Below are 23,702 nucleotides of genomic sequence, written 5' to 3' on the forward strand. Positions count from 1 at the left end.
AGCTAGAGTTGACAGAAATCTGAATCTTAGTGTAGCAAGATCATTTTTTCCTAAAGAAAGTGAATTCAACTTAAATGAATATTTGCAGCCTTAGCCTAAAAAAAGGTACCGAAGAGTTATTTTACCATTTTCTTTGTGTGCGTGCAGTTTATTTGCACAAATTAATTTCAGAATTTGCTTTTGTGAAACTAATTAACTATACTTCACAGTTTAGAAAGTGGAGTCTACAGTATTTCAGTTAATGACTATTCTTTAATTATGATTACTGTACTGACGGGAAGTCAGAATTTGAAAGTCTTGATCTGCTTTTCTGTTTACAGAACAGTCGTGGTCCTGCAGGATTGCTTTGTAGTGGTGGATGTACAGGGCGTGGTAGGTCCTACTGTATCGCTTGTGTATTAATTATTATTATGAGGGAATGTGGTCTTAATTGGTTCATACCATAGTTAATGTGCCTTCAGCTGTCTCCGTTTTCAAAACCAGTAACTGTGCTCACTCTGTTTTCCATTGCAGTTTAAAACCTCCCTTAAAAAGGGTTACAGTGGCTGTGTTTGGCTGCAGCCAACACCTGGACACTCATTCCTGTTGCTCGTGGGAATGCCCAGCACAAAGCTCCATGGCTGCGGAGAGTTATTGGGGTCAAATGTGTTCAGTATGGGACCTCCCTGGTCATGCCCCACACATGCAAGCACCGTGTGCTCCAACTTCACTTTGCCTTGCTCTGCTTTCCCTCAAACCCCAGGTCTTCATATCAATATGATTTTGTGCCCATTGCTTTAAATTATTTAAATATGGATAGCACTGGACCTAAAAAGACCTATTTCAGAATATTCATTTCCGTTGCTTTATTGTACACCCTTTTATATTTCAGGGGAAGTAGCACTCTATTTTATCAAGTTGCCACTTAGAGTTGCAGTAGCTCTGTTGCAGTCATCAAATATTTTTAGCTGCCTAGCATTTAATTTGTCAACAATGCACAGATTGTGAATGTATTGCACTGAATTGTTGGTATGGATGAGTGTAATGCTTCTGCTTTTAGGGACCAATCCTATTCACATTTTATTGATTTTGCTGGAAGCAGAGTTGGGGTGCTAGGTTACACTTAAGCCAGAGATGGTTTTGGATTGGACTTGGGATTGATTTTTGATTATTTTTTTTCCATTTGTAAAGCAATCAGGTAAAAAAAATTAGCAATGGATCCTTAATGCTTTAAAATCTCCAACTCCTGTTCCAATACAAGGTGGATTTTAAGAATTCAAGTTACTTTGTGGCCTGTGTAAACTGGAGTCCTCTGGTGATTCGACCTTACAGTTTCCCAGAAGAAAGGCTTGCTGCAAAGAATGATTTTTTTTTTTTTCCTGGTAATGTGTGATATCTCTGCTTTTCTTCTGTATCCACGGAGTGCCCATGGCAGTTAAGTTAGTCTGATGGGATTTACATAAACCAAAACTAGGAAGTTGGTGTTAGTTTGTCATTACTTACTAGAACACCACACAGGGAGATTGTTTTGCTGGGGCTTTTTGAGGAGCGTGTGTCAGGTTGTAGAGTTCCTAAGCCAGCCCTATTGTTTTTTCTTCCCAGACTGACTATTCTTTGTTGGTATTGGTATTTACCGCTGCTGCTAACCTCTTTCCCTCCCTACCTGGACATGTATAATTTGGAAGCAGTTTGCCTTACAGCTTAGGAACTGTTGCTCTGGGCTTCACGATGTCTTTGTATTCCTGTTAACATTCCTTACTGGTGTAGCAAATGCACGGCAGCAGATGCAGGTTGGGTGAGTGGGAGGCTGTCTGAGGAAGTTGCTGGCCTTTTGGCCTTCACTGTGTCTTCAGAGAGGTGTGGAGATGCTCCAGGCTGTAGTGGAAAGCTTCCTAGCCGTTAGTCCTATGCGCTTGTCTAGAAGTGACCATGAGCACGCTTTCCTGGGGCTGTTTGGTCTGCTGCCTTCTCACACTCTGGGGAAATACAAAAGGAGAGGGGAGCCACAAGGAGGAACACCGAGCCACTGGAAACCCTCCTTCCAGAGGACAAGATCACTCTCTGTGGCTTAGCGTGAGACTTTCCTTGAGCTATCTGGCTGTGGGTTAATTTTTTTAATCGGTTATTCCCCAAGTGAAAGCATTCAGCTCTGCTCAGCATAATGTATCTGGTACCTGATTTATGAGGTCATAGCTCTAACTCCAGGATGTGGGATTTTTTTGTTTAACTGCTGTGAAGATTGTGCAACAAACAAACCTTAAAGCTATATGTATTTGTTTAAAAGTTACCTTCTTACCTGTTCTGAGAGCTGATTTTGTTTGTTTTATTCTCTGTTTGGGAACTGATGTCAAAATGCTGCATTTTGGAGCAACCCGAAGCAGTAGGGTTTTGAGTTTTTTGTTATTTGTATCTTTATTGCTCTGAGAGTATATATGATAAAATTTTATTGCCATGGTATTCTGTAGCTTTTTTTCTAATAGTGTCATTAAAATGGAAAAACTTGAGCTCGGGATTATTTAAATCTTCAAGATTGTACATTATGTTGGACACGAATAAGGTATGTGGCACCTTGGTGAATATATGAGAGCAGTTGACTTTGGAATATATATTTTTATTTTTTTTAATTAGGTGCATTTGCAATTAGGCTACTGAGGAGATGGGTGCGGTCCTGCTTCCACTGAAGCCAGCAGCTTTAACAGATTTTTGTCTTTGTCTGTCTTTGTCACTCTCCTGGCATGGTATCTCGAGTTAGGTAGGCTTTTTGTAAATACAGCCTTAGTAGTTCACCTTGAACATTTGATATCGAGAAACTCCGGAAGGATGTGTTCCTGACCTTTTTGATAAGGTTTCTCCCTCTGCTGACAAACTTGGGATTAGCAGGGTTGGTTTGCTTTCTTTTAAAGCTGAGGAATGTACCCACAGCTGAAGCTTCGGCTGAGTTGAATTTGTGGGTTTCTGAGAATTTTGCACCTTGTTTTATCCCGATTTGCTTGGATGGAAAATAGAGCCTTAACCATACCAAGACCCTGATTTATTTCCTGTGCAGTTTATTGGTCTCTGTCACCAGCACTTTTTTGTCTTGTGGAATGTTCTATAAAAATCAGGCATCTCCTAATAGATTGCTTTCTAATTAAGAAAATAAAAATCACTTTCCTGATCAGCTTTATCAGTTGTATAAAATGGAAGGTCGTTATTTTTCTTCGTTAGCAATACTGTAATCAAAGGTGCAAAAAAAAAAAAATGCATTTAATGTCTGTGCTGTTACAGATTGGAAGTGTACGGGGTTAGGAGCAACTTTTAAAAAAAAACTTGAGGAACTAGAGCTATAAATCTTCTCTGCTTGTTTGCCAAATGAGCTTTAAAAAGGAAATTATTTGCAATAGTGTGTTGAAAGTTAGTTAGAAAGGATAAACCAGAGTCAACGTAAAATCATTGCCAGATAAAAGTTGCTTTACATTTTTTTTACTGTATAAAATACAACCAGTTCAAAACTTGTTTATGCACAGTAATAACTTAAGGAGCGTAATTTTTTCACAGAATTAGGCTATTTCCAATATGTGTGGGGAAAAATAGGTTTCCTTTTATTTTTTATGACAGATATACAAAGATTAATAGTGTCTATATTTTAATATACTATTTGGTGTCTGAAGTATCTTTTACATGTTTGTTGGTCAAACTCATTTACTTAAAATAGTAAATTTTACACTGCTAGCGTTGTATTACTGCAGGAGGGTTTTGTGAGTTGATCCATGTGATAGACCCAGCAGAAATATGTGAAAGTATAATTTAGCTTAAAAAAAGTCAATTGTTGATTATAAAAGATTTTAATCATTGGTCAATTTCGGCTTATTTAAGTATTTCTGTAAAAACAACTGTGGCTGTTGAATGAACGCTGCAGAAATCTTACTTCTACCTCTTGTGTGACGTTCTTAAAATTATACTTCACAGATCTCTTTGGGATGTACTTTGACGTTAGAGGAAGTCGGTACACCTGAACTTGTGAATTTCATGTGCTTTCTCTTTTTTTTTCTGTTAGTAGTTTCACGTGGAACACCAGGATGCCTTGTGGCTGAGGCTAGGTTCTGTTCACTCGTGTAAAGTAGCTTCAGGCAAGCTGTGCACATTCACACACCGTTTCTGTTGAGCAAAAGGTACAGCAGTCGAGAGATGAGGTTTGTGTTACATGTGTGAAGTCTCAGAAATATGAGAATTCTGTAATAAATCATGGCCAGTGTAATTTTCTAGTCTTTTTATGTACACGATTGATTCCTTTTATTTAAATAATCAACTGTGTTGTACGTATGTCCCTAATAAATAGTTACAGCTTGTTGTTTCGTTAGTTCAACACTATTCATCAGCTGCTGTTCTCCATATGAAATTAATTTTGGGGCAATTCTGCCTCAAAAAGACATGTTATGTGTTCTGCTTTAACACAGTTACAAAAATTAAAACTCTTCGTTTTATGACACTGAGCTTACTCCTTTAGCAACCTCTGTGGGTGAAGAACGGGCAGTTCTGTTGAGTATTTGTTGTGCCTGGGTCTAAGGAATACCCTTTGAGCTGTATGCGAGGTTGCATACAGATTTTTCTCAGAGAATGTAGAATTGCATCAAAGAGTTGAAAATAAAGGACAGTCTTCAGTTGTACTTCCAGTAAATTGTACTCATCACTTCACACAGCATTACTTGGGGTGGGGCTGGGTGGGAAGTGCTGATGAATTTGGCACGTTTCTCAAACCAAACTACCAAGTGTCGTGGTTCTGTTGGTACGTGGAAATAGTTACAAGCAGCAACAGAACTCCTGTGTACTGAATATTCTAAAAGGCACTGTGAAAGACTGCGTGCTCTGCAAGATCTGTACTTCCCCCGTGCCCTCAGCAAGACGACTTTTGGCAAATCTCAGGTATGTGGAAACTCTTTAAATTCTGGGCTTACTCATTGACAGGGTGTCTGTGTGCACATCAGGTGAGTTTAAGCATTTTAAAAATTAAAAATAAAATATTACTGATAAATAATGAACACTTGCTTTCTTTATTTACACTGGGTGAGCTGTTCTTTACAGACTTTTGAGGATCCCATCTATTCTGCATATAATAGCTGAACACTTTGTAAGGGTCAAGGGTGATTCCTCTCAACAACACGTAGACACGTAACGTGAGCCCGGCAGGTCACGTTGGCTGAAAGGGCCCATGTTTTTTCCCCTAGTTATAGATGGGGCATAAGCTGGCTATCTCTTGTTACTTATGTTGATGATGAGATTAATCCTGTCTTGCATACTTTCTGGATTTATTACTGGTAGCAAGTCAAGCATTGCACAGCCAATGTAAGGATTCAGCTTGTTTGTCTTCTGGAGTCTAGTGTGAAATTTCAGACCTCACAGGGAATAAATGTTCCTTAGTTTAGAGTTTAAAACTTTCTTACAGCATTTTCTTTGCTGGTGGCATGCAGGAAAAACAATTTCCACTAAAAACAAATATATTAAGTTTTTATGGTACTTTGAATGATATAAATCTGCAATTTGCAAGCAGCACATTTCTAGATTGAAATTACTGATATGTGTCAGTTATCTTAATGTGAAGTTATTGAACTCTTTTTCCATGGCTCAGCTTTGCAAGAGTTCCTCCCAAATCAAAGCTGTACAAACTGTTTCGGTTCCTTTCTCTGAAATCCCCAAGTTCCTGCATTTCCTATATGGTGTAGGTGCTTGTGTGGCACCCAGGGGCACGCACACGATGGCTCAGAATGACGGCAGCAGTGTCATGTGGCTCGAGGAGGGAGGTCGCAGTGGTTTCCTGAGGCATCCTGCTGCACCTGCGTGGGTTTGGGTTGAAGTCTTTGCTTGGGAATCGATCAAGCCATGTCACTTACGGAAAGCCACAGGAATTTAGGTTATTAACCTCAGTGCCATTACAGCTGTGATGGCTTGCATGATAACATGCAAGAAACACTTGAAGTCTTCCTATGAAAACGCTTACCTAGGTAATGGAAGCAGCTGTCTGGGTTCTGGACCCCAGATCTATTCACTTATTCTCAGCAGGTTTCTGTTGCTCTGGGGTCACTAAAAGGAGCTCTTTTTTTTTTTTTTTTCCCCCAGCCCCTTTTACATAGAGAACAGGATTTCCAAAGCACTGTTATTTATCACATCTTCAGAGGAACGTGCCTCTGCAGATGAGTGTCTCTACTTTTGCTCAAGTACAGCTTGGTTGCTTTGATGCTTGTTCCAAAACACCTGTAATGGAATAGTCGCAGCTATTTCAGTACGACTATGCTGGCAGCTTGCCTGGGAAGATGCTTTGGAAAACAGTCACAGTGAAGTGTTCTGGTCTGTTACCCACCCCCGTATTAATCTGATAATGTTTGGTTATCTTACGGTGATTGTTAAATAATAATAATTGAAAGTATGTGGAATTACGTGTTTGTTAGGTTGATTTTTACAAAACCATGCAATTTGGTTGTACTGTTAGGATTTGAGTAATAGTCTCATATAAAAATGAAAACACTTTCCACGGTGCTAGCTTGTAAAGGTTCCCGAGAAGACCTTTGACTTCTAGCTGATGAATCATGATGTGTATAGATAGATCTCTATTTCATGAGTGTTGAGTTGCAAGATATACACAGCTCGGTAAGTGAGGAATTTAGTTAAACACTGTATGTTTTCCTAAAAGAAGCAGCATTCCTTTATACTGTCTAAGGAATAAAATTTGTTGCACTCAATGATACCGTGAGTAGATTATAAGCAAATGTAAAACTGAAATGTTTGTTTTATTTGTTTAGGATCGGTGCCTGAAAAGCAGAAGATGGACATGCTAAATGAAGAAAACAGATCTGGCATCAAGACCTCAGTCTAGCTGTTAAAAGGGAAGTAATGACCAACTAAAAAAGTGGCAGTGTTGTCTTAATTTCCTCACTAATGTGTTGTCCTAGAAACAAATCTATCTTGTACTAGCAATAGGAGTACCAGCTTACCAGCTGTTGGGATTTTTTTTCCTCCTAATAGCCACCGACTGCCTCATCAATTTTATTACAAAACATTATTTCATATGGTCCTTTCAGACTGCCAAGTAGCTTCCGCAGTTGTTTGTAATATACACTTCCCAGATACTTGTGACTTCGGTAAGCCATTACTGAAGATAATACATAACTTGTAACTCAAATGTGGCTCTTTCCCTGCCTCTCCCCTGACATTTGTGATTTTCCTGGTCTCTGGTGATTGAAGAATCCATCACAGCAAACCATTGATGTTGCAGGTTTTCTTTTTTTTAAAAAAAAAACAACTCACAAATTGTGAACTAGAGCATGTAGCTGGATATATGGGCTCTAACGGTAAAAACACGTGAAAAATCTGCTTTTAAATTTCTGTATGGTTTTGTGAGTGCAAGGGTGATATGAGGTATGATTTAGTAGTGTAGTGGGTAGTATTGGTGATAGGAGGATGGTTGGACTAGATGATCTTGTAGGTCCTTTCTAACCTTGTGTTTCTATGATTCTGAGTGCACACAGGTGTCAGAACAAATGTGAACAACTGACTACCAAGTGACTGGCAATCTGAAAATTCCCTAAATACATCTTCAGTGTCAATTTTGCATACAGTTTGCAGCTTGTTCAAAACAACTGTAATTTTTCTCCTTTTTTGTTTCCTTTCTTTATTTGCATGATTGCATTAGAGGCCAGGCTTCCCACTGCCTGTTCACTCACAGCTAGCTGGTCTTGTGCAGAGCCCTGCATGCAAGACACGCAATGTGAAGGAGCTGCGTGGACATTCTGATTTACAGAAAATTCCTTATGGCAGGAGCTTTAAATTTGCTTATGAGTTGTTGTTCTGAGAAATGTAGATGAGATTAAGAGCTTCTAAAACTTGCAGGGTTATGTTTTCATCATAAGTAGAAGAAAATAGTGGCTTCTGTAGGTAAGAGTGAGTTTCAGATCTTATGTAGGCAGTGTTGCATACGTAGTTGTTTGGCTAATCCTCTTCTATAAGTTCATACCTTACGTAACTCTCAGGACCCACTTCTGGTTTCCCTCTCCCATCTTTCAGTGTTACAGACTTACTGAATGAAAGAGTTCCTTCTGGTTTCTGGGTTTTGTGGTGGGGAGGCTGCCTCGACAGTTCCTGATGTAAATATAGGACTCGAGCTCTGCTTGAGTTTGTCAGTGTAGTTGTATCAGCATGACACCGAAAGCTTCTGGTTAATATTGCAATACAGGATGGACTAAAATCTCTTAGAGTGAAAAATAGGATTGCCAAAGACTTCTCAGAACCTTAAACGAAGACATGTGGGTAATCAATATCAAAAGTTTTAGAAAAGCTATCTTGTTGAATTGATGGAGCAATGCTTTATTGTTTCTGTGATCCACCTGCCTGTTTTCAACAAATATTTAATGTGTAGCCTGTTTGCATATGGCTTATAGTGCGAAAGGTGATTTTACATTATCCTGCCAGATCACCATAACAAAGGCTGTAGGGCAATTACATCAAGACTTAAATGTCCAGAAGAACAAACAGCTTAGTTGTAAGAATTAGCAATATGAAACTGCAGGTGTCAAGGGAGGGAAATAAATTCTGTCTTGCTAGTGTCAGAGGTTTTTATCAAAATATTTAAGTAAAACTTTCATCGTATCTTGTTATAGAGCAGTTTATTAGCAGAAGGATAATGCTGTTTGTGTCACTACAAGCTCAGCTAATGATGAAGTACAACAGATGGGTGAGCTGGAGAGCCAGAAGAAGGGGTGAGGCGATGGTCAAACACCAGTGTTCTGGAGGCACTGGGACAAGCTGAGTCCTTGGGCAAGGACTGAAGAAGGTTTGGGATGAGAAAAGGAGACCATTTTATCAATTCTGACACCTCTTCCTTAAATGAAATCAGTATCAAGCAAGAGCTTTATGCATATGACTAACTTAGAGCGTATGACTAATCCCATTGACATCTGTGGTGCTACTTAAACACTTAAAAATAGGCATTACTTTTGGGTAACTTTGAAATGGATTAAACTTCTCATGTGATAGGCATTCCATAAAGTAAATCAGCTTCTAATTTCTTCTGATAGTCTAGTATTGTCTGAATATTTATATACAAAAGCTTCTGACCAGCTTCTGTATGGTCTCTTCAGTTGCCTGTGCATGATCCAAGGTGTTTGCATATTCTTGAAGATCTTCACCACCCAGCAAAGAAGTTGTTCACAAGCAAAACCATACTTGCATCAGGATTAAAATTTAATGTATCCAATATAAAAGCTAACTTTGCTATATTGGCAAGGTAAGAGCTAGCGAACTACTGGCACTCAGTGATAAAACACTTGGTCAGAGGAACCTATTATGAAAATGTTTCTGGACCCTCGCCTTCCTGAAAATGTCAGTTGCCTGGGAAGAAATAGTGCTTTTTGAAAAACAATGATGATAAACCAGTACCTGTGCTCTTCAAGAATGCATGTTTTCAGGAAGTAGGGAGTATTTTTAAGAGATGAAGTTGTAAAAGAAACGAAGGGATGAGAGAAAATACAAAGAAAAGCATCCATGGAAGACATGGTGAGAGCTTAAAAGCGATGGAAATGTTTTTGAGGACAATTTTAAAAAGTGAATGTTTTCTAAACATAATGCTATTTAGCAAAGACAATTGCACTACTCTTGGTGTAAAAGAAGAAATAAATCCAGTGTAGTATGGGTTTTTTCATTTTCATGAAGACAGTAATCCATGTAGAAACTAGTGATGTCTAATCTTTTATTTATTTTAATTCCCTTTACATCAAAAATGTAACATTTAGGAAGTATTAGACAAATTAGACAACTTTCACGGGCAGAAGTACATACGAAATCTCCAGCAACCACATTCTAAGAGAAGAACTGGATCATGAAATATGTAAGTTTGGAAGGGACTTCTGAGTATCTACTTCTCTGCCTGCTTAAAGGAAGGCCAATTTCATAGCCTGGGGGCTTGTCCACTCAAATTCTGCATTTCTCCACGGATGGAGATCCCACAGCCTCTCTGGGTGCTGCACCACTCTCATAAGGAAGACTTTCATTTTTCTTATATCCAATTTGGCTTTTCCTTGTAACTTTTCTTTGTCTATTGTCCTTTTGCTGTATCTATGAGAAGAGTCTGGCCACAGTCTGTTACAGCTCTGTCTCCTTACCCTTTGGGTTCTGGTATGTGTCAGTAGAGCTTAGGAGGAATGTCGGATCGTGTAATGGAAAGTGGGTACTGGTGAATGTTCCTTCAGAAGTTTATCAGCTCTACCGAGACTAGTGGGAGCACTTTACAGAGAGCCCAGCTGTAGAGGGAGGCACTAGCTTGCTTGCTTTTCACCTGGATTCATATGCAGGAGTCTTGGAGAAGTTCAGGTATAACGGATGGGGCTGCTGCGTGCAGAGGGATTTGAGATACGCTTAGAGAAATGCTGGTACCCGTGTTCAGATTGGAGCCACAGTAATCAAGGAAGGTCAGTGGGCTATCCAGAAACAGAGAGCTTGGCTGTGTGGTTGGACCCCAAGCTGGGATGTACGCGTGTGTCTGAACAGGACCCAGCCTAGAGAAATAGTTGAGAAAAGCTGTGGTGTGAAAAACATGCAAGGAGCAAGCGATTTAATGATGATAAACATTTTACAATTGTATGAATGATAAAAAAGATTGAGGAAAGGATTGACTGAATATTTAGTAAAGCAGGGGAGTTGTCAATACATTTTTTTTTTTTTTTTTACTTTTACTCAGTACAAAGGAGGCTGCAGCCAGATGAGTGACATAGTGTCAGAACAAAAGGTTTTATCAAGCAGGCTCTGCTGTGGGCACACTGACATTTTCCTGAAAACCTGATTTTGACAGCCTGTATCATGGCCTCAGCAAGTCAGATTTAGAGTTCCACAATCACGGATTTGAGAAGAGGTCTGAAAACTATATGAAGTTCTCTGAGAGGGAAGGTGCTAATAACAATCAGGTGCTCAGTGGCAGCATGGGAATAGCCGTTCAGGTGCGGTTCTGTGAAGGATTTGGGGATTACTGGGAAGCACGAGTAGATTTGGGATCAACAATGCCTGGCTCTTGCGAAACAGCAGAGTCCATCCCAGGATGCCCAAAGGGACTGGCAGGCTGCAGCACGGCCCCAGTCATCCTTCTGGTCAGCTTCCCCGAGGGCTGCGCCCTGCTTTGGCCATCACTCATAAAATTCATGCAGACAGATGGATTTGGTCCAACTGAGAGGAAGGAAAATCACCGGTGGGTCAGAACTGGGGCTGTGCAGCCCAAAGAGAAGATGAGTGGGGGAGGCGGTCTGCAGCCATGTCAAGGCTTCCTGCCAGAACAGAAGGGCATGAAGTGTCTTTCCTATTTAGGGCATATACGGTTTTAAATTATGATGTTTCAGATTTGCTGTATAGAAATAGGTTTAATGTCAAGGACAGGAAAAGGCTGAAAAAGATGGCATAGGATCCTTTGTATGATTTTTTTTTGAAGCCTTTAATACTAAGTCAGGCAAGCATGTGTAAATTTTGTTTTTTTGTTATTGTCTGTCCACAAATTATTTTTTTCCATCAAATCCTGGAAAGATGCCTTTAAAAAAAAAAAAAAGTTAATCCAGTACCTCTGTTTTTTTTCTCAAGTACTTAAATTTCCCTTCGTACTATGGCCATTTCTGTATCCTCCATGACTCTTAACTACCAAGTAATGTTGTCAGGCACATGCAACCTTTTGGGATAGAAATGCTGTGTTCAGTGTGGAGTGCTTTAGAAAGCTGCTAGTGACTGCAAGATGTTTGGCACAGAATAGGTGGTTCTAATAATCAGAATTAGATGTGGTAGAAAAATGTTGTCTGCAGGTTGTTCATGTGTGAAATTTTTGTTAGCATTGTTTTTTTCTGCTCTGAAATTTTAGTGTTAGACGGGAAGAGAAAAAATTTTTTAAAGTTTTCTGTGAAAACTAAATAATATTGAGAAGAAAAAGGTGACAGCTTTTTAATTTTTTTTACAGCATCACTTGGGGGAAAAAAAGGTTTTTTGTTGTTTTGTTTTTTTTGATGAAAACTTGCCCTTCTATCCAAAATATGTAGTACTTAAGAGGAACATTGCAATTAGACCTAATGCCCTAGGCCTTGCCAGTTGGAGCAATTCAAAGAATTTCATTGATTGCTTGAAGGAAAAACAAGCACAACTCATTTTGTTTTCTGCAAGCTGTGGTTAAATCACTTTGGAATCCTTTTGCTTTCAACTTAGAATTTAGATGAACAACTCTGGAGCTCAAAGATACAACCTTTTCAAGCATGAGCAAAGAATTTTCTCTATTTTAAAACCGTATGAATAGAAATTGCTCCTTGAAGCACAACTCCCTGATGTTTGGAGGGACAGAGGGGAAGAAGACATCCTTGTGGAAGAGCTGGCTGTTGGCTTCACAAAGGACGAGAAGGGACTGGTATCATGCCTGATACTGGTATTTTGTGTGTTTTCATTCAAATGCAGGTTACTTCAACCTATTCATCATTAAATCATTAATTTATATCTACAATTTCAAACATTTATTAGTCGATATAGAGCTTTTCCTTTAGTTTATACCTGTGATGCTGTAACTTCTAGGTAAATAACTCCTTGCTACTTCAGTTCATCTCACTTGAGAGATCTTCGTTCAGGGTATCTCAGGCCATCCACTCATGTCAAGAGATCTGGGATGAGTTGGAGTCCAGGAAAGCAACTGCTAGTGCAAGAACACAGAGATATCACTCATTTGTGTGGTGCCTGGGAATGCCACTGCGGAGTACTGGCAGGCACGGTAAGAGGAGCTGCAAAGAGATGAGTTAAGCAATGAGGTAAATGCTCCATGGAACTGTGCTTGGAAAAGAGAAAATTGAGAAGGGGTCTTAATGTGTATAACTATCTGAAGGGAGGGTGTTAAGAGGATGGGATCAGTCTCTCTTCAGTGATGCCCAGTGACAGGACGAGGCAATGGGAAAAAAGTGAAACACAGGAGGCTCCAGCTGAATGCGAGAAAATATTTTGTTACTGTGAGGGTGACAGAGCACTGAAGAGGTTGCCCAGGGAGGCTGCGGAGTCTCCTTCTCTGAAGGTATTAAAAACCCACCTGGCTGCCATTCTGTGTGAGGTGCTGGGCAGAGGGTTGGAAAAGGTGATCTCCAGGGGTCCCTTCCAACCTCAGCCATTCTGGGATTTGGTGATGTGTAAAGGTGAGGGGCAATTCAAACAGGATCCTCTTAAAAGGTATTAGGTAAATATGTGACAATTTGCTGGAACTCTAAACTCAGTTTTGGTGTTTTTTTCTCAGACTGAAGGAAACGTTCTCCCAAAATAAAAGGATTACACATTTGTTGACCAAAGTACATTTAAAAGCCTTCCTTAAAACAGACCACCACCACCAAAAAAAGCACCCTAAAGCCAGAAAAAAGGGGCACTCTTTGTCCATCTCTCCAAAATGCACCAGGTGAATCACAGAATCAAGGTGCACAGCTGGAAGCCCTTCCAAAAAAAAGTACCTGTGTTTTCACTCACATCAGGGGAGTGCCAGCACCCTTATGATGCTGGGCTGGCTTCAGCTGGTGCCTGCAGAATTGAACAGGAACAGAGGTGGGGGCTTGGAAGGGGCTTTTGTGCCATTATCATCACAGGGTTGCAATGTGGAGCTGATGCAGGTGCATTCATCTTATGCTTTGCACCTCCAAAGAGTGAGTCTTGCATATTAATTACCTAATCCTCCTTCATAGAACTAAGCAGAAGGGCCAGAATCTTTAAGAGGGAAGATGAGTTTCACAAAGCCATCACTAAACATCAGATAAAGTTACAAGTCATTTGTAAAAAGGCTTCATACAAACCTCTGCCTCCATCTCTCAAAGGAGTGCCCGAAGATTTGCGTGGAGCACACCATTTCCTTTGGTAGATGGTGCTAACCATGAGTGGCCTCTCTGTTTCCAAGTATTTGGCTCTGTCATGCAATGAGGACGAGTAGTCAGGGACAGCATAATGGCATTCATGTCCACCTGAACTCTTCTATATCTGAAATAGCTCCACAAATTGCTTTCTCAAACGCTGTAAGAAAATAGGCAGCCACTGATGTTACATATCAAATCAGAGATACTACCAACGATGCTGTAGACTTTGTATTTTCATGTGTTTGGCTTTCTGTTCCTAATGGCAGGTGAGATGTCTGGAAGAAAGCAACTTTTGTACATGCTGCCTGTGGCTTTGGGTGGTGGTCCTGGTGTTCCCGATCCCTCAGCCAGTGTGCAGGCAGTTCAGGACCAGAAGGTGATGAGGAACAGCCACTGTGCGTGGATCAATATCCAGTAGTGCCTGACCAACCTGGTGGCATTTTGTGATGATGTGGGGACAGCAGTGGATGGTTAGAACGGACTTTGTCATGGTCTGCCATACTGTCCCTATGGCCAATTCAGAAAACTATGAACTAGATGGGTAGACTACAAATTGAATGGAAAACTGTCTGGAATCCCAGGTTCAAAGGGATTCAGTTTTTCACCGTCTATCTGGCTGGCAGACTGTTCACTTGATAAGGACAGGAAAACTAGAAGACTGTTATCTCCTGAGAGTCAGCGTTAGGTACCCACCTCAGATAATTTCTCCCTTTTTTCCTTGCCTGTGCTTTCTGATCAAACTGTCTTCGTATTGATATCATGAACTATATCAGGAACTTTTTAGCATGTTCTGGTTCAGGATTGCAAAGCTCTCAATGATAACCACAAGCCAGGGTCTGTCTACTTCTGCCTGGGCTTTCTCTACCAACTTGAGGAACTTATGAAAACACCACCTAAGACCTAGGTGCCTTCTTCCTCCTCAATCTTACAGCTTTATAGTCATTTTTGACCCACTGTGGGTAACTTCTGATTGTATTTTTACTCAAAAGGAGTGGGGAGCATGAGGCAGTAGCATGCCACCTTCCTGCAGTGTCTCTTTGGTCCCTCTTACTCTTCTCAGTCCCTGCTTTCAAAATCCCTAATACCACTCCCGTTTGCTCCCCTGCTGGTGTTTTTGTCCTCTGGAAAGCGAGTAAACACAACACATTGTTGTGCCTTCAGCTGATCCGTGTCCTCAGACATGCAGAATGTTATCTGTTTTGTTTCCTGCCAAGAATAAGCGTATCTCACAGCTCATTCCCGATAGCCATGCAGAGGTGAAGTGGTTGTGGGTGGCTCTGCTAGACTCTGGTCTAATGCCCAAAACATTAGCAGAATTGAATTTTAAATTCAAAATTGTGAGCCTTGATTGCTAGTAAGAGTTACCAGAAGCTCTGTGTTGAGGAAATAAATAAAAATAACAGTTTTACAGGTAGAAAATAGGATCTTGGGCCTCTGAGATGCAACGCGTGTGCAACTCAACACCATTTCTGCTGACGCTGTGCACAACAGATTCGTGCTGCAAAAAGGGAGATAGTGTTAGGGTTATTAACTCAATGCTTATTTGCCGTTCTAACAGCTCTTGCCTGGGAGGCTATAAATAAACCTACTATTGATCTGATGCCTTTTGAAAAAGGCATTGCTCCTATGAGGAGCGGCGTGCAGCGCTGATAAGCTGGCAACTGCCTGCTCCCGAGTCCCTGTTTCACATTTATTGCTTGGCTCTGGAGAAGCAGCCCTGACCCGTGCTGTCATCACAGCTTGTCCCCTACACCACTGACCACACGCCCCTCCGATGAGTCCCCCCCTGTTGCTGGACTGTCCCAGTGAGTCCCTAAAACGCTGCCCTTTCGCCTCTCTCCCGCAGGAAACCTAATCTCCCCAGTAAATGACACCCGGAGCTATTTTGGAGCTGGGCTGCAGAGGGAAAAGCGAAGCACGTCAGCGATTTGACGGGAGGAGGACAAGCGAGAGGAGGGGTGGGGAGGGGGTGGCACAGCCTAACCCCGAGCCGCAAAGGCACTGCCGGGGGACTTGGGGGGACCTCCTGCTGCACGTCCCTGCCATCGCTGGGGTTTCTGTTTTATTTTGCTGAAGGGGAAAGGGGGGAACCAAAAGCAACATGGTCCCCCCACGTCCTCTGTTCCCCTTTTCCCCCTTCCCCCTTCTGTCATCTCAATAGGAAGCGGCTGTTACCCTGCCCAGAGCTTTTTACCTCCTCAGACCCTGACAAGACTCCAGGTAAGACCTAAACCTTCAGCTAAAGAGGAGTAGGCTCGGGGAATCTGGTATTTCAGAGAGAGTGGAGGACGGTGGTCCTAGCTGAGGGAGGGGTGAGCTTATTCCTCTGACAGCATTTCTGTGCTGGAGTTATGTCTTGTCTCACGAAACGTATTTGAAGATGGAGCTGAAGACAGAGGAAATCCATCCTTCTTCTGGTCTGAAGCAAACACGGATTTGCTTTGCTTAATTATTTCTGGCCTCGTTAGCCAAAGAGCAAAGATCAGCCTCCAAAGGAGAGGAGAAAAGAGAGGGAAGTCAGGTTTAAAGCTGGTGGCTGTACTTGGTACATTTTCTCCTCAAACTGGTGAGAGCAGTGTGTGCAAAGAGCCTGGAATAAATCAGGTTCCTGCGGAGAGGTGGCAGCAAGGAGTGTTTTTTAAAGAATTATTTGCAGGGCATGAAGTCTGCGCTGCTTTTCTCCTCAGCAAGAACTTTTTTTCCTCTGAGCTTCTCTCCGGTGTCAATACCAATTCAAACCACAGCCCCCCACCCTCCTCACATTTCTACAAATGGCTCTGACGAGAGATGGGGAGAGATGGAGCTCGACAGCTGAGGCTATTTTCGGCCCTACAGCTCAATGGGGTGGAGTGGCTGTAATGACAATGACGTCCACCCGTTAAAATACAAACGCTCGGGCCGCAGCCTCGTAGCTAATTGTCACGGGGGGAATTCTTTGTCCCTGCGGCAGTTGTGACCCTGAAACTCCCTCACACAGGAAATCACACGTGCTAAAACTTGAGGCAGTGCTTCCAGATTAATATAAGACAGTTTACTTTTCCGTTAATGCTGGTGGCGAAGTATTTAAGGGTTGGGATTATTTCTTTCAGTGCTGGTAAGAGCCTGCGTTCTTCGTGAATATGCATGTGACAAGTGACAGAAAGCAAGGAAACGGTCTCAGATTGTACCAAAAGAGGTTTAGGTTGGACATTAGGAAGAACTTCTTCACAGAGAGGGTGGTCAGGGTTGGGAATGGGCTGCCCAGGGACGTGGTGGAGTCCCCAGCCCTGGAGGTATTTCAGAGGCGTATGGACGTGGCACTGAGGGACGTGGTGTAGTGATGGGACCCGGGAGGTCAGGCTGGTGGTTGGACTTAGTGATCCTGAAGGACTTTTCCAACCTAGCTGAATCTATGACTCGATGTGTAAGGGAGAGAAAGGTACATGCACACATCCAGGGTGTGTGTGTGCACGGAGAGGAAACATGCATTAGCTCAGCCGTGGAATAGTGCTGCCAACTTCAGACATGTAGAACTCCAGCCTTCAAAACTGTGAAGTAGTATAAATGAAGTATTATAAATCTGTGTGAATCCGCTGTTTTTCTGAACTTTTCAAGCTCACCCAGCTCATGCTGTCATTCCTTGCCATCTGAGCAGACACTGGGGTGCACCTGCAGCAGGGGTTCTGCTATAGACACTTGCCTCCCGGGTATGTTTTAAGCAAAATCCAGTTGGAGGAAATCTGTGATAAAATTGCTAGAGTTTACATCACTCCTTTTCTGTCCCCAGGGTGTCAAACTCATAATTTTTGTCCTTCCCCTCTACTCATGTCCTGCCTTTTCAGCCCCGTGAAGCAGTGATGAGCATCGCCACATGCCTAAGAACTCCCCTGCATTGTAGCTATTCTTTATGTGCCGTCAGAGCAGCCTGGGTGGCTTTAGGTTCAGAAAAATAAAAGGAAAATATGATGCCACACCATCTTGAGTATCAGAGGGGCTGAGCAGAACAGTTTTGGTCCTTTGGAAGCTTCTGGGGTTGTTTTTGTGGCTTCATCAAACAGAGGATCCCAATGAAACCCTACGCTGCAGCAAAGCCCTGGTAGGAAGAAGTCTCTATGTGGACCTATGGACCTTTTTGGATCTTTGGATGTGTTAGAAGGAAAGCAAACGCTAGCTGTATGGTTAAAAGGGGTGAGTTTTATAAGCAATAGGTCTGCCTTCATCAAACAGGAAAGACCAGTGTGCTTGAACCAATGTAAGCCATCTAATTGGCTTCAGCCCCTCGTGCTTTACATTAACCATGTGCTTATGTGACTGGAAGGTGATCTGCCTCGCTTGGTAGAATCACAGAATGGTTTGGGTTGGAAGGGACCTTAAAGGTCATCTAATTCCAACCCCTCTGCCGTGGGCAGGGACACCTCCCACTAGACCAGGTTGCTCAAACCTCATGAATGATACTTGTTAGAGTTTTCTAATGGTTTGACTCTCTTGTTTGCTACCAGTCATTGGAAATATTCAGATTATTAAGAGAGGATTCATACCAGGAGCATGAGGTGGTGCAGGTCCCTTCCTAGATAGCTGGTGCTCATTTAGCCCTTTCCTGAGGGCCAGGTTGGAAGATTTTGTCTTGAGCTTAGCTGTCTTTTTGCTGAGGGCTACTCACAACCTTTAATGCTACATGCTAGCCACTGACCAGCTATGAAACTTCCCTGAACATCTCCTGTGGACTTTGGCTAACTATGGAGGCACCAGATGGCAGGGAAGGCAAGTGAGCCTTCCTCTGACTTGAGATAGCTTATGGCAGTAGGCTTATTTTAATGCATGGAGTCCTCTGTGTCCAACATCTCCTACAGAGCATGGACACCTATCCTCCAAAAAGCTTTCATCTGCTCACCAAGTGACCTTTAAACATGCCAAAATCTGTTGTCTCTCACTGAAGAAGAATTTAGAGTAGCCCAGGCTAAGCTCTATGTCCAGCTCCTCCGTGACAGATCCTGTTCCTGCGCAGATGAAACAGGCATCCGATCAATTCTGTCATCTCAGAGCAGTGCGTCTGTGCGAATGTCTACTTACACCTGATTTGGAGGTGTGATGGGCATGTAGCACTGGGTGTGCGGGTGTGCATTTCATCCTCCAAGCAGGAAGGATTTGGGACCCAGGAACAGGAGCTTCCCTGACTTAATTGCCTCTCTTCTCAGGAGAGGAAGGAGTGCAAGGCTGTAGCAGTTGTCCTTGTGGAGAAGTCCAGGAGACATGAGCTCTAAAGCTGACTGAGTAAATGAACAAGCAGGCGTGTGATGGGTCTTAATGTGTTTCTGAGAGAACCCTCATGTTCCTGACTTGCATTTCAGTAGTCTCCTGGGTTTAGGGAGCTGTTGTCATGTGTTTAATATCCTTAAAGTTCCTTGTTCTTTGGGGGGGGGCGCTACTCATGGCCACATTTGTCTTGGGAATGTTTTGTGAGGTGCATTGCACAGTGCTCTTTGCCCAGGGTCATGGTGGACAAGATTTCCTTTCCAACCATTGACCTGAGAGGCCTCGGCAGAGAATAATCTGCCACCTCTGTACCCTCTCATGCCAAAGAGCATCACTACAGGGGCAGTACTCCACGGCGTGGGGCCTCTGCCTGCCCAGGGGCTGCTGAAGGCTTCTCAGATGCAGCCCAACATCGGCGAATCGAGGTGAAACCCATCCGCTAGCCAGCTCCGCTCAGCGAGTCACGGGAGGTCAAGCGAGCGATGGCGCTGCCTATACATGGGGTGACATTTAATGACAAGGGCAGTGCCTGGCTCCATGGGCTAAGACAAGTGGCAGGAGGGAATTATCTCATTGATGTAACCAGAGGCGCCTGCGACGGCTTCCAGCGGGGGCTGCCTGCTGGTGTGCAGGAGGCCTGCTCTCGGTACTGCAGTCGGCAGGGTGGCCTGAGGTGATGCTTCTTTCTTGAGGGGAGAGACCTTTCTCTCTGAAGGCCATTTAAGTTTATTTTCTCTTCAGAAGGAGAATCCTGAAAGTAAATGTGCCCTTGGTGGAAGACCACTGTCAGGGGCTTGCTTGTCCAGGGGGAAGCAGGTGAAGGTGGAGGCTGACAGCAGTGAGGAGAGTGTCGGGGGCCTTGGCTGTGTGCATGCTGTGTGTTATTTCCTATGATTTATTTACATTATCTGACAATTCTTTCCCCAAAACACAAAACGGTGAAAATTTGAATGAATAAAGACGCGGTTAAATTACGATACCACTGCTTTTCCCTCAGTGTGCTCAGAAACACCCCGATGGGAATGTGATCTCTGCTGCAAATGATTAATCACAGTGGGATTATAAAGTGAAATATGACACTGGTAAATGTTTGAGATTAATTGGAAGGGGTGTTTGCATTGACTAGGTTTATTCATGCTTTGCTGTCAGTCCTGTCGCTTCCAAGAGAGCTGTCCTGGCATTTGCAGAGTTACTATTATTTTTGACGTTCGCATGCACCTACAAAGAATTTGAATTAGTGATTTTTTTTTTTACTAAATTGATTAACAAGTTGCACTATAGAGAAAAAAATAAATCTTTTAGCAGTATGTCCACAAGGTTATTCTCTCCCTCTTACTCGTAATCTATTTATCAGTCTAATCTAAGGTGATGCATTTTGTCCTATTTAAACTTATAAAATGTAGTTTATCTGGTCCAACCTATCCAAACCTTTTGTTATGTCTGACTGTTGGTTAGATATTTATTGTAGCTTCATCCTTGCCACAAATTAAGATTTCATGCCTGTTACGGGATTTCTTGCATTCAGCACCCTTAAGACAATGTTTTTATTCAGGCAGAGACTGAAGATACGAGTGATTTTCTCATGATTATAAAAGTAAGCCAGTGGCAGAGCAAGGAATAAGCCCTGTTTTATTTTCCTACTGTGTTAGAAACGTATCTAAAATAATTCTGATGAGCACGCTGTTGTCACTGATGCCTGGTGGTCTCCTGTCATCCTGGCCATCTATAATGGCATAAGAACCGTCCAGTGTGAGGGTGCGTGGTGAAAGCTGGTAGAGGGCAAGGTGCCTGTAGGTTACAGGATCAGACCTGGGGGCTTGACCTGGCACAAGGAGGTCTCTGTCTGCTGGGGCATAGGGGCTTGTGCCTGCTGGAGAGAAGAGAAATGAGATGCAGATACCAGGGAAAGGTTTGGGAGAAAGGGGAGAGGGAGGCTGCAACTTAAGGGAGGAGACCTTGGAGAGAAGTGTTTTGGAGTGGCTGCACCAGTCTAGTTCAAGAGCAAGGCCAATAGGCAGTCGATGCTGCAGCTTCCCCATGTTTTAACTGCTCTTGGCTGTCAGAGCTACCAGTGAATGGTGAGGCACCCGTTTCAAACAGGGACGTATCCATGCAAGCAGGCTGTGGGTGGAAGGAAAGCACGGGAGGGTGGGTGAGGTGAATGCACAAGAGCTTTAGGAAGTGAGAAGCATTCCTGTTCTCACCTTGTAACAGCCAGGCTTTGTGAGCGCCCACCGCATGCCCACAGCTCTCCTCCAGCCGTGGAGATGTCCCCTGGTGACCAGGGGAGGCAGGCTGCTTGAGGGAAGCCTCTGCTGAAAGGTCTCTGGTTGGCTCATAACCAGGCACCTCTTGTGTCTGTAGCCATCTCTGTGCTCCAGCACTGCTCCACATTACACAGATCCCACTTCACAGAAGTGAAGCAACTTCACTCTTTTGCTCTTTTTGGTGCCATGGATTTGAAGCTGGAAATGTTGTTGGTGTGACACATCTGTCAGGAACAAACAGGGATCTGGAAAGGATGAGACACAGCAATGCCTTGTGAAGGTAGATCCAAAAACTTTGATGCCACGATGCAGCCTGAAATTCAGCCTAATGGGCAGGAAAAATTAGGTAGGACATGGGCTTGAAGTCCATACCTTGATTTATTCATTCTTATTGTCATGAATTTCCCTGCTAGATTCTCCAGAGATGAACTTGGATCCCAGCATACACACACACACACCACTAAAACTGTCCAGACTCAAACAAGCAGAAGACCCTGATCATCACTCAGTCAACTTCAGTGGAAATTTCCACTGACTTCAGTGTACTTTGGCTCAAGCCCAACGCCTGTATCTACATCTTCCAACCGTTCATGTAGCTTCTCTGCTTGCAGCCTTGCATGTGTTTATGGAAAATATATTTTAAAGCTTAAGTGAGGACAGAGGTTGAATTTAGTCAGAGGGAATAGGAAGTGCAAACTAGTTCGCAGATTTCTGAACTCAGTTTGAGACTAAGGGAAAAACAGTTCTGTACATTAATTTCAACGACTAAAGGTGACCACTGTACAAAAAGTCAGATGTTCTGAGCATTAATGATTGCAAGTCAATTGTTCTTTGCATTCCTAGCATTTACAGAGTGATTTTTCCCCATTACTGTTTTTCAGGTTTAAACTTTGAGAACAATTTATTTAATTGCTAAAGATTTTTGGTGGAATAATGCAATATGCTCGATAACTGGAAGAAAAAAACAAGCAAAGCTGAATTAGTTTAGCAAGTATCAATTTCCTCTAAACAGAAAGGTGTCTGACTACTTCTTAAGAGTTCAGTATGTTGGAGAGGGAGACAGGAGAGGGTTGTAAGTAGTGTATTTTTCCTGTTATATATAGCAGGAAGACTGCATTTGGTTTTGGCTTAGATCCATGGCCCAAATGAAGTCTGAAGGTTAGATCAGCTATACCATCTTCAATGGTAATAATGATTACAGTGAAAACCATTTTGTGTTTTTGTGCCACCACTTTCCCTGTATTTAGTTTTAATGGTAATTTGCGTCTTTCAGTCTCCAGCAGAGAAAATGGAATGAAAAACAGTAATTTGCTGTTAATTTTCATGCATGATTGTTAAATACTCCAGCAAGTACCTTGTCATATACACGGAGCACATCGTTATTCATGAGACCATCCCTGTCCTAATACAGAGACGACTTGGGAGAAGAGCCAAGGCACAGGGCAAGCAGGCAGTTTCCCCAAGGTCATGCTGCAGGTCAACAGCCCACTCAACTCCCACACCCTTGTGCCATTATCGATTCGCATATTAACATTAATGCACTGCAACGGGAACTGGGGAAGGAAGGAAAAACTAATGCAACTTCTGCCCAAACGGTGGTGCAAGAAACGAAAGCCAGGTTTTTGGCCTACTCTTAGTGCTTTCTGCTGGAGGTGGGAAGGAGGTTGTAAGGGCATGCATCTGTCATTGGGTGAGAGAGTGGGTGGATTTGTGGCCAGCAGAGAAGCCAACCTGCTGTAGGATTAAGAAGGATATTTCTGTCAGGGTGACTGGGTATTATTTCCTTTGAATTACTTACAATGCTGGCACAGTTTGCTTTGTGTGGCCCTTCTGAAAGGTGAAAAAGCAGATATGTGAGAGCAGCCTTACAGATCTCCCCTGAGTAGCTCCCATGGCTCAGGGGGTGCAACTCGCTAATGCCCAAGTGTCTGGCATTATACAGCTGAGGACATCTAGTAGCTTGGAGAGAAACAGTGCACACGGGTCTGGTGAGTAGGCCTTGAAGAAAGGCTTGGAGCTGGGGAGTTTGCTCTTTACAGAGCACTATTCCCAGGCCTCATCCTGCTCCCAGGAAGAGTCAGGTGGTGCGCCCTGGGGTTTCTGGTGCCAGTAGGGTCAATAGCAGGCCTTGAGCTGTGCTTTGCTTGTATAAGTAAATGACAGCTAGTGCACAAAAGGGATTCTGCTCTTGGAGGATTAGAAGTAGTTTCACTCCATTGGTAGGGGAGGGACATCTAGGAGTCTGTATAGAGAGCAGCGAATGAAGAAGACAAGTTTGTGTGTCATGGGGAATTCAAGGGGACCCTAATTGCAATGCTCTCTGTTCATAGAATCATAGAATCACAGAATCATTAAGGTTGGAAAAGAC

This window comes from Cygnus olor, chromosome 2 (assembly GCF_009769625.2).
Source record: "Cygnus olor isolate bCygOlo1 chromosome 2, bCygOlo1.pri.v2, whole genome shotgun sequence".
Lineage (NCBI taxonomy): Eukaryota > Metazoa > Chordata > Aves > Anseriformes > Anatidae > Cygnus > Cygnus olor.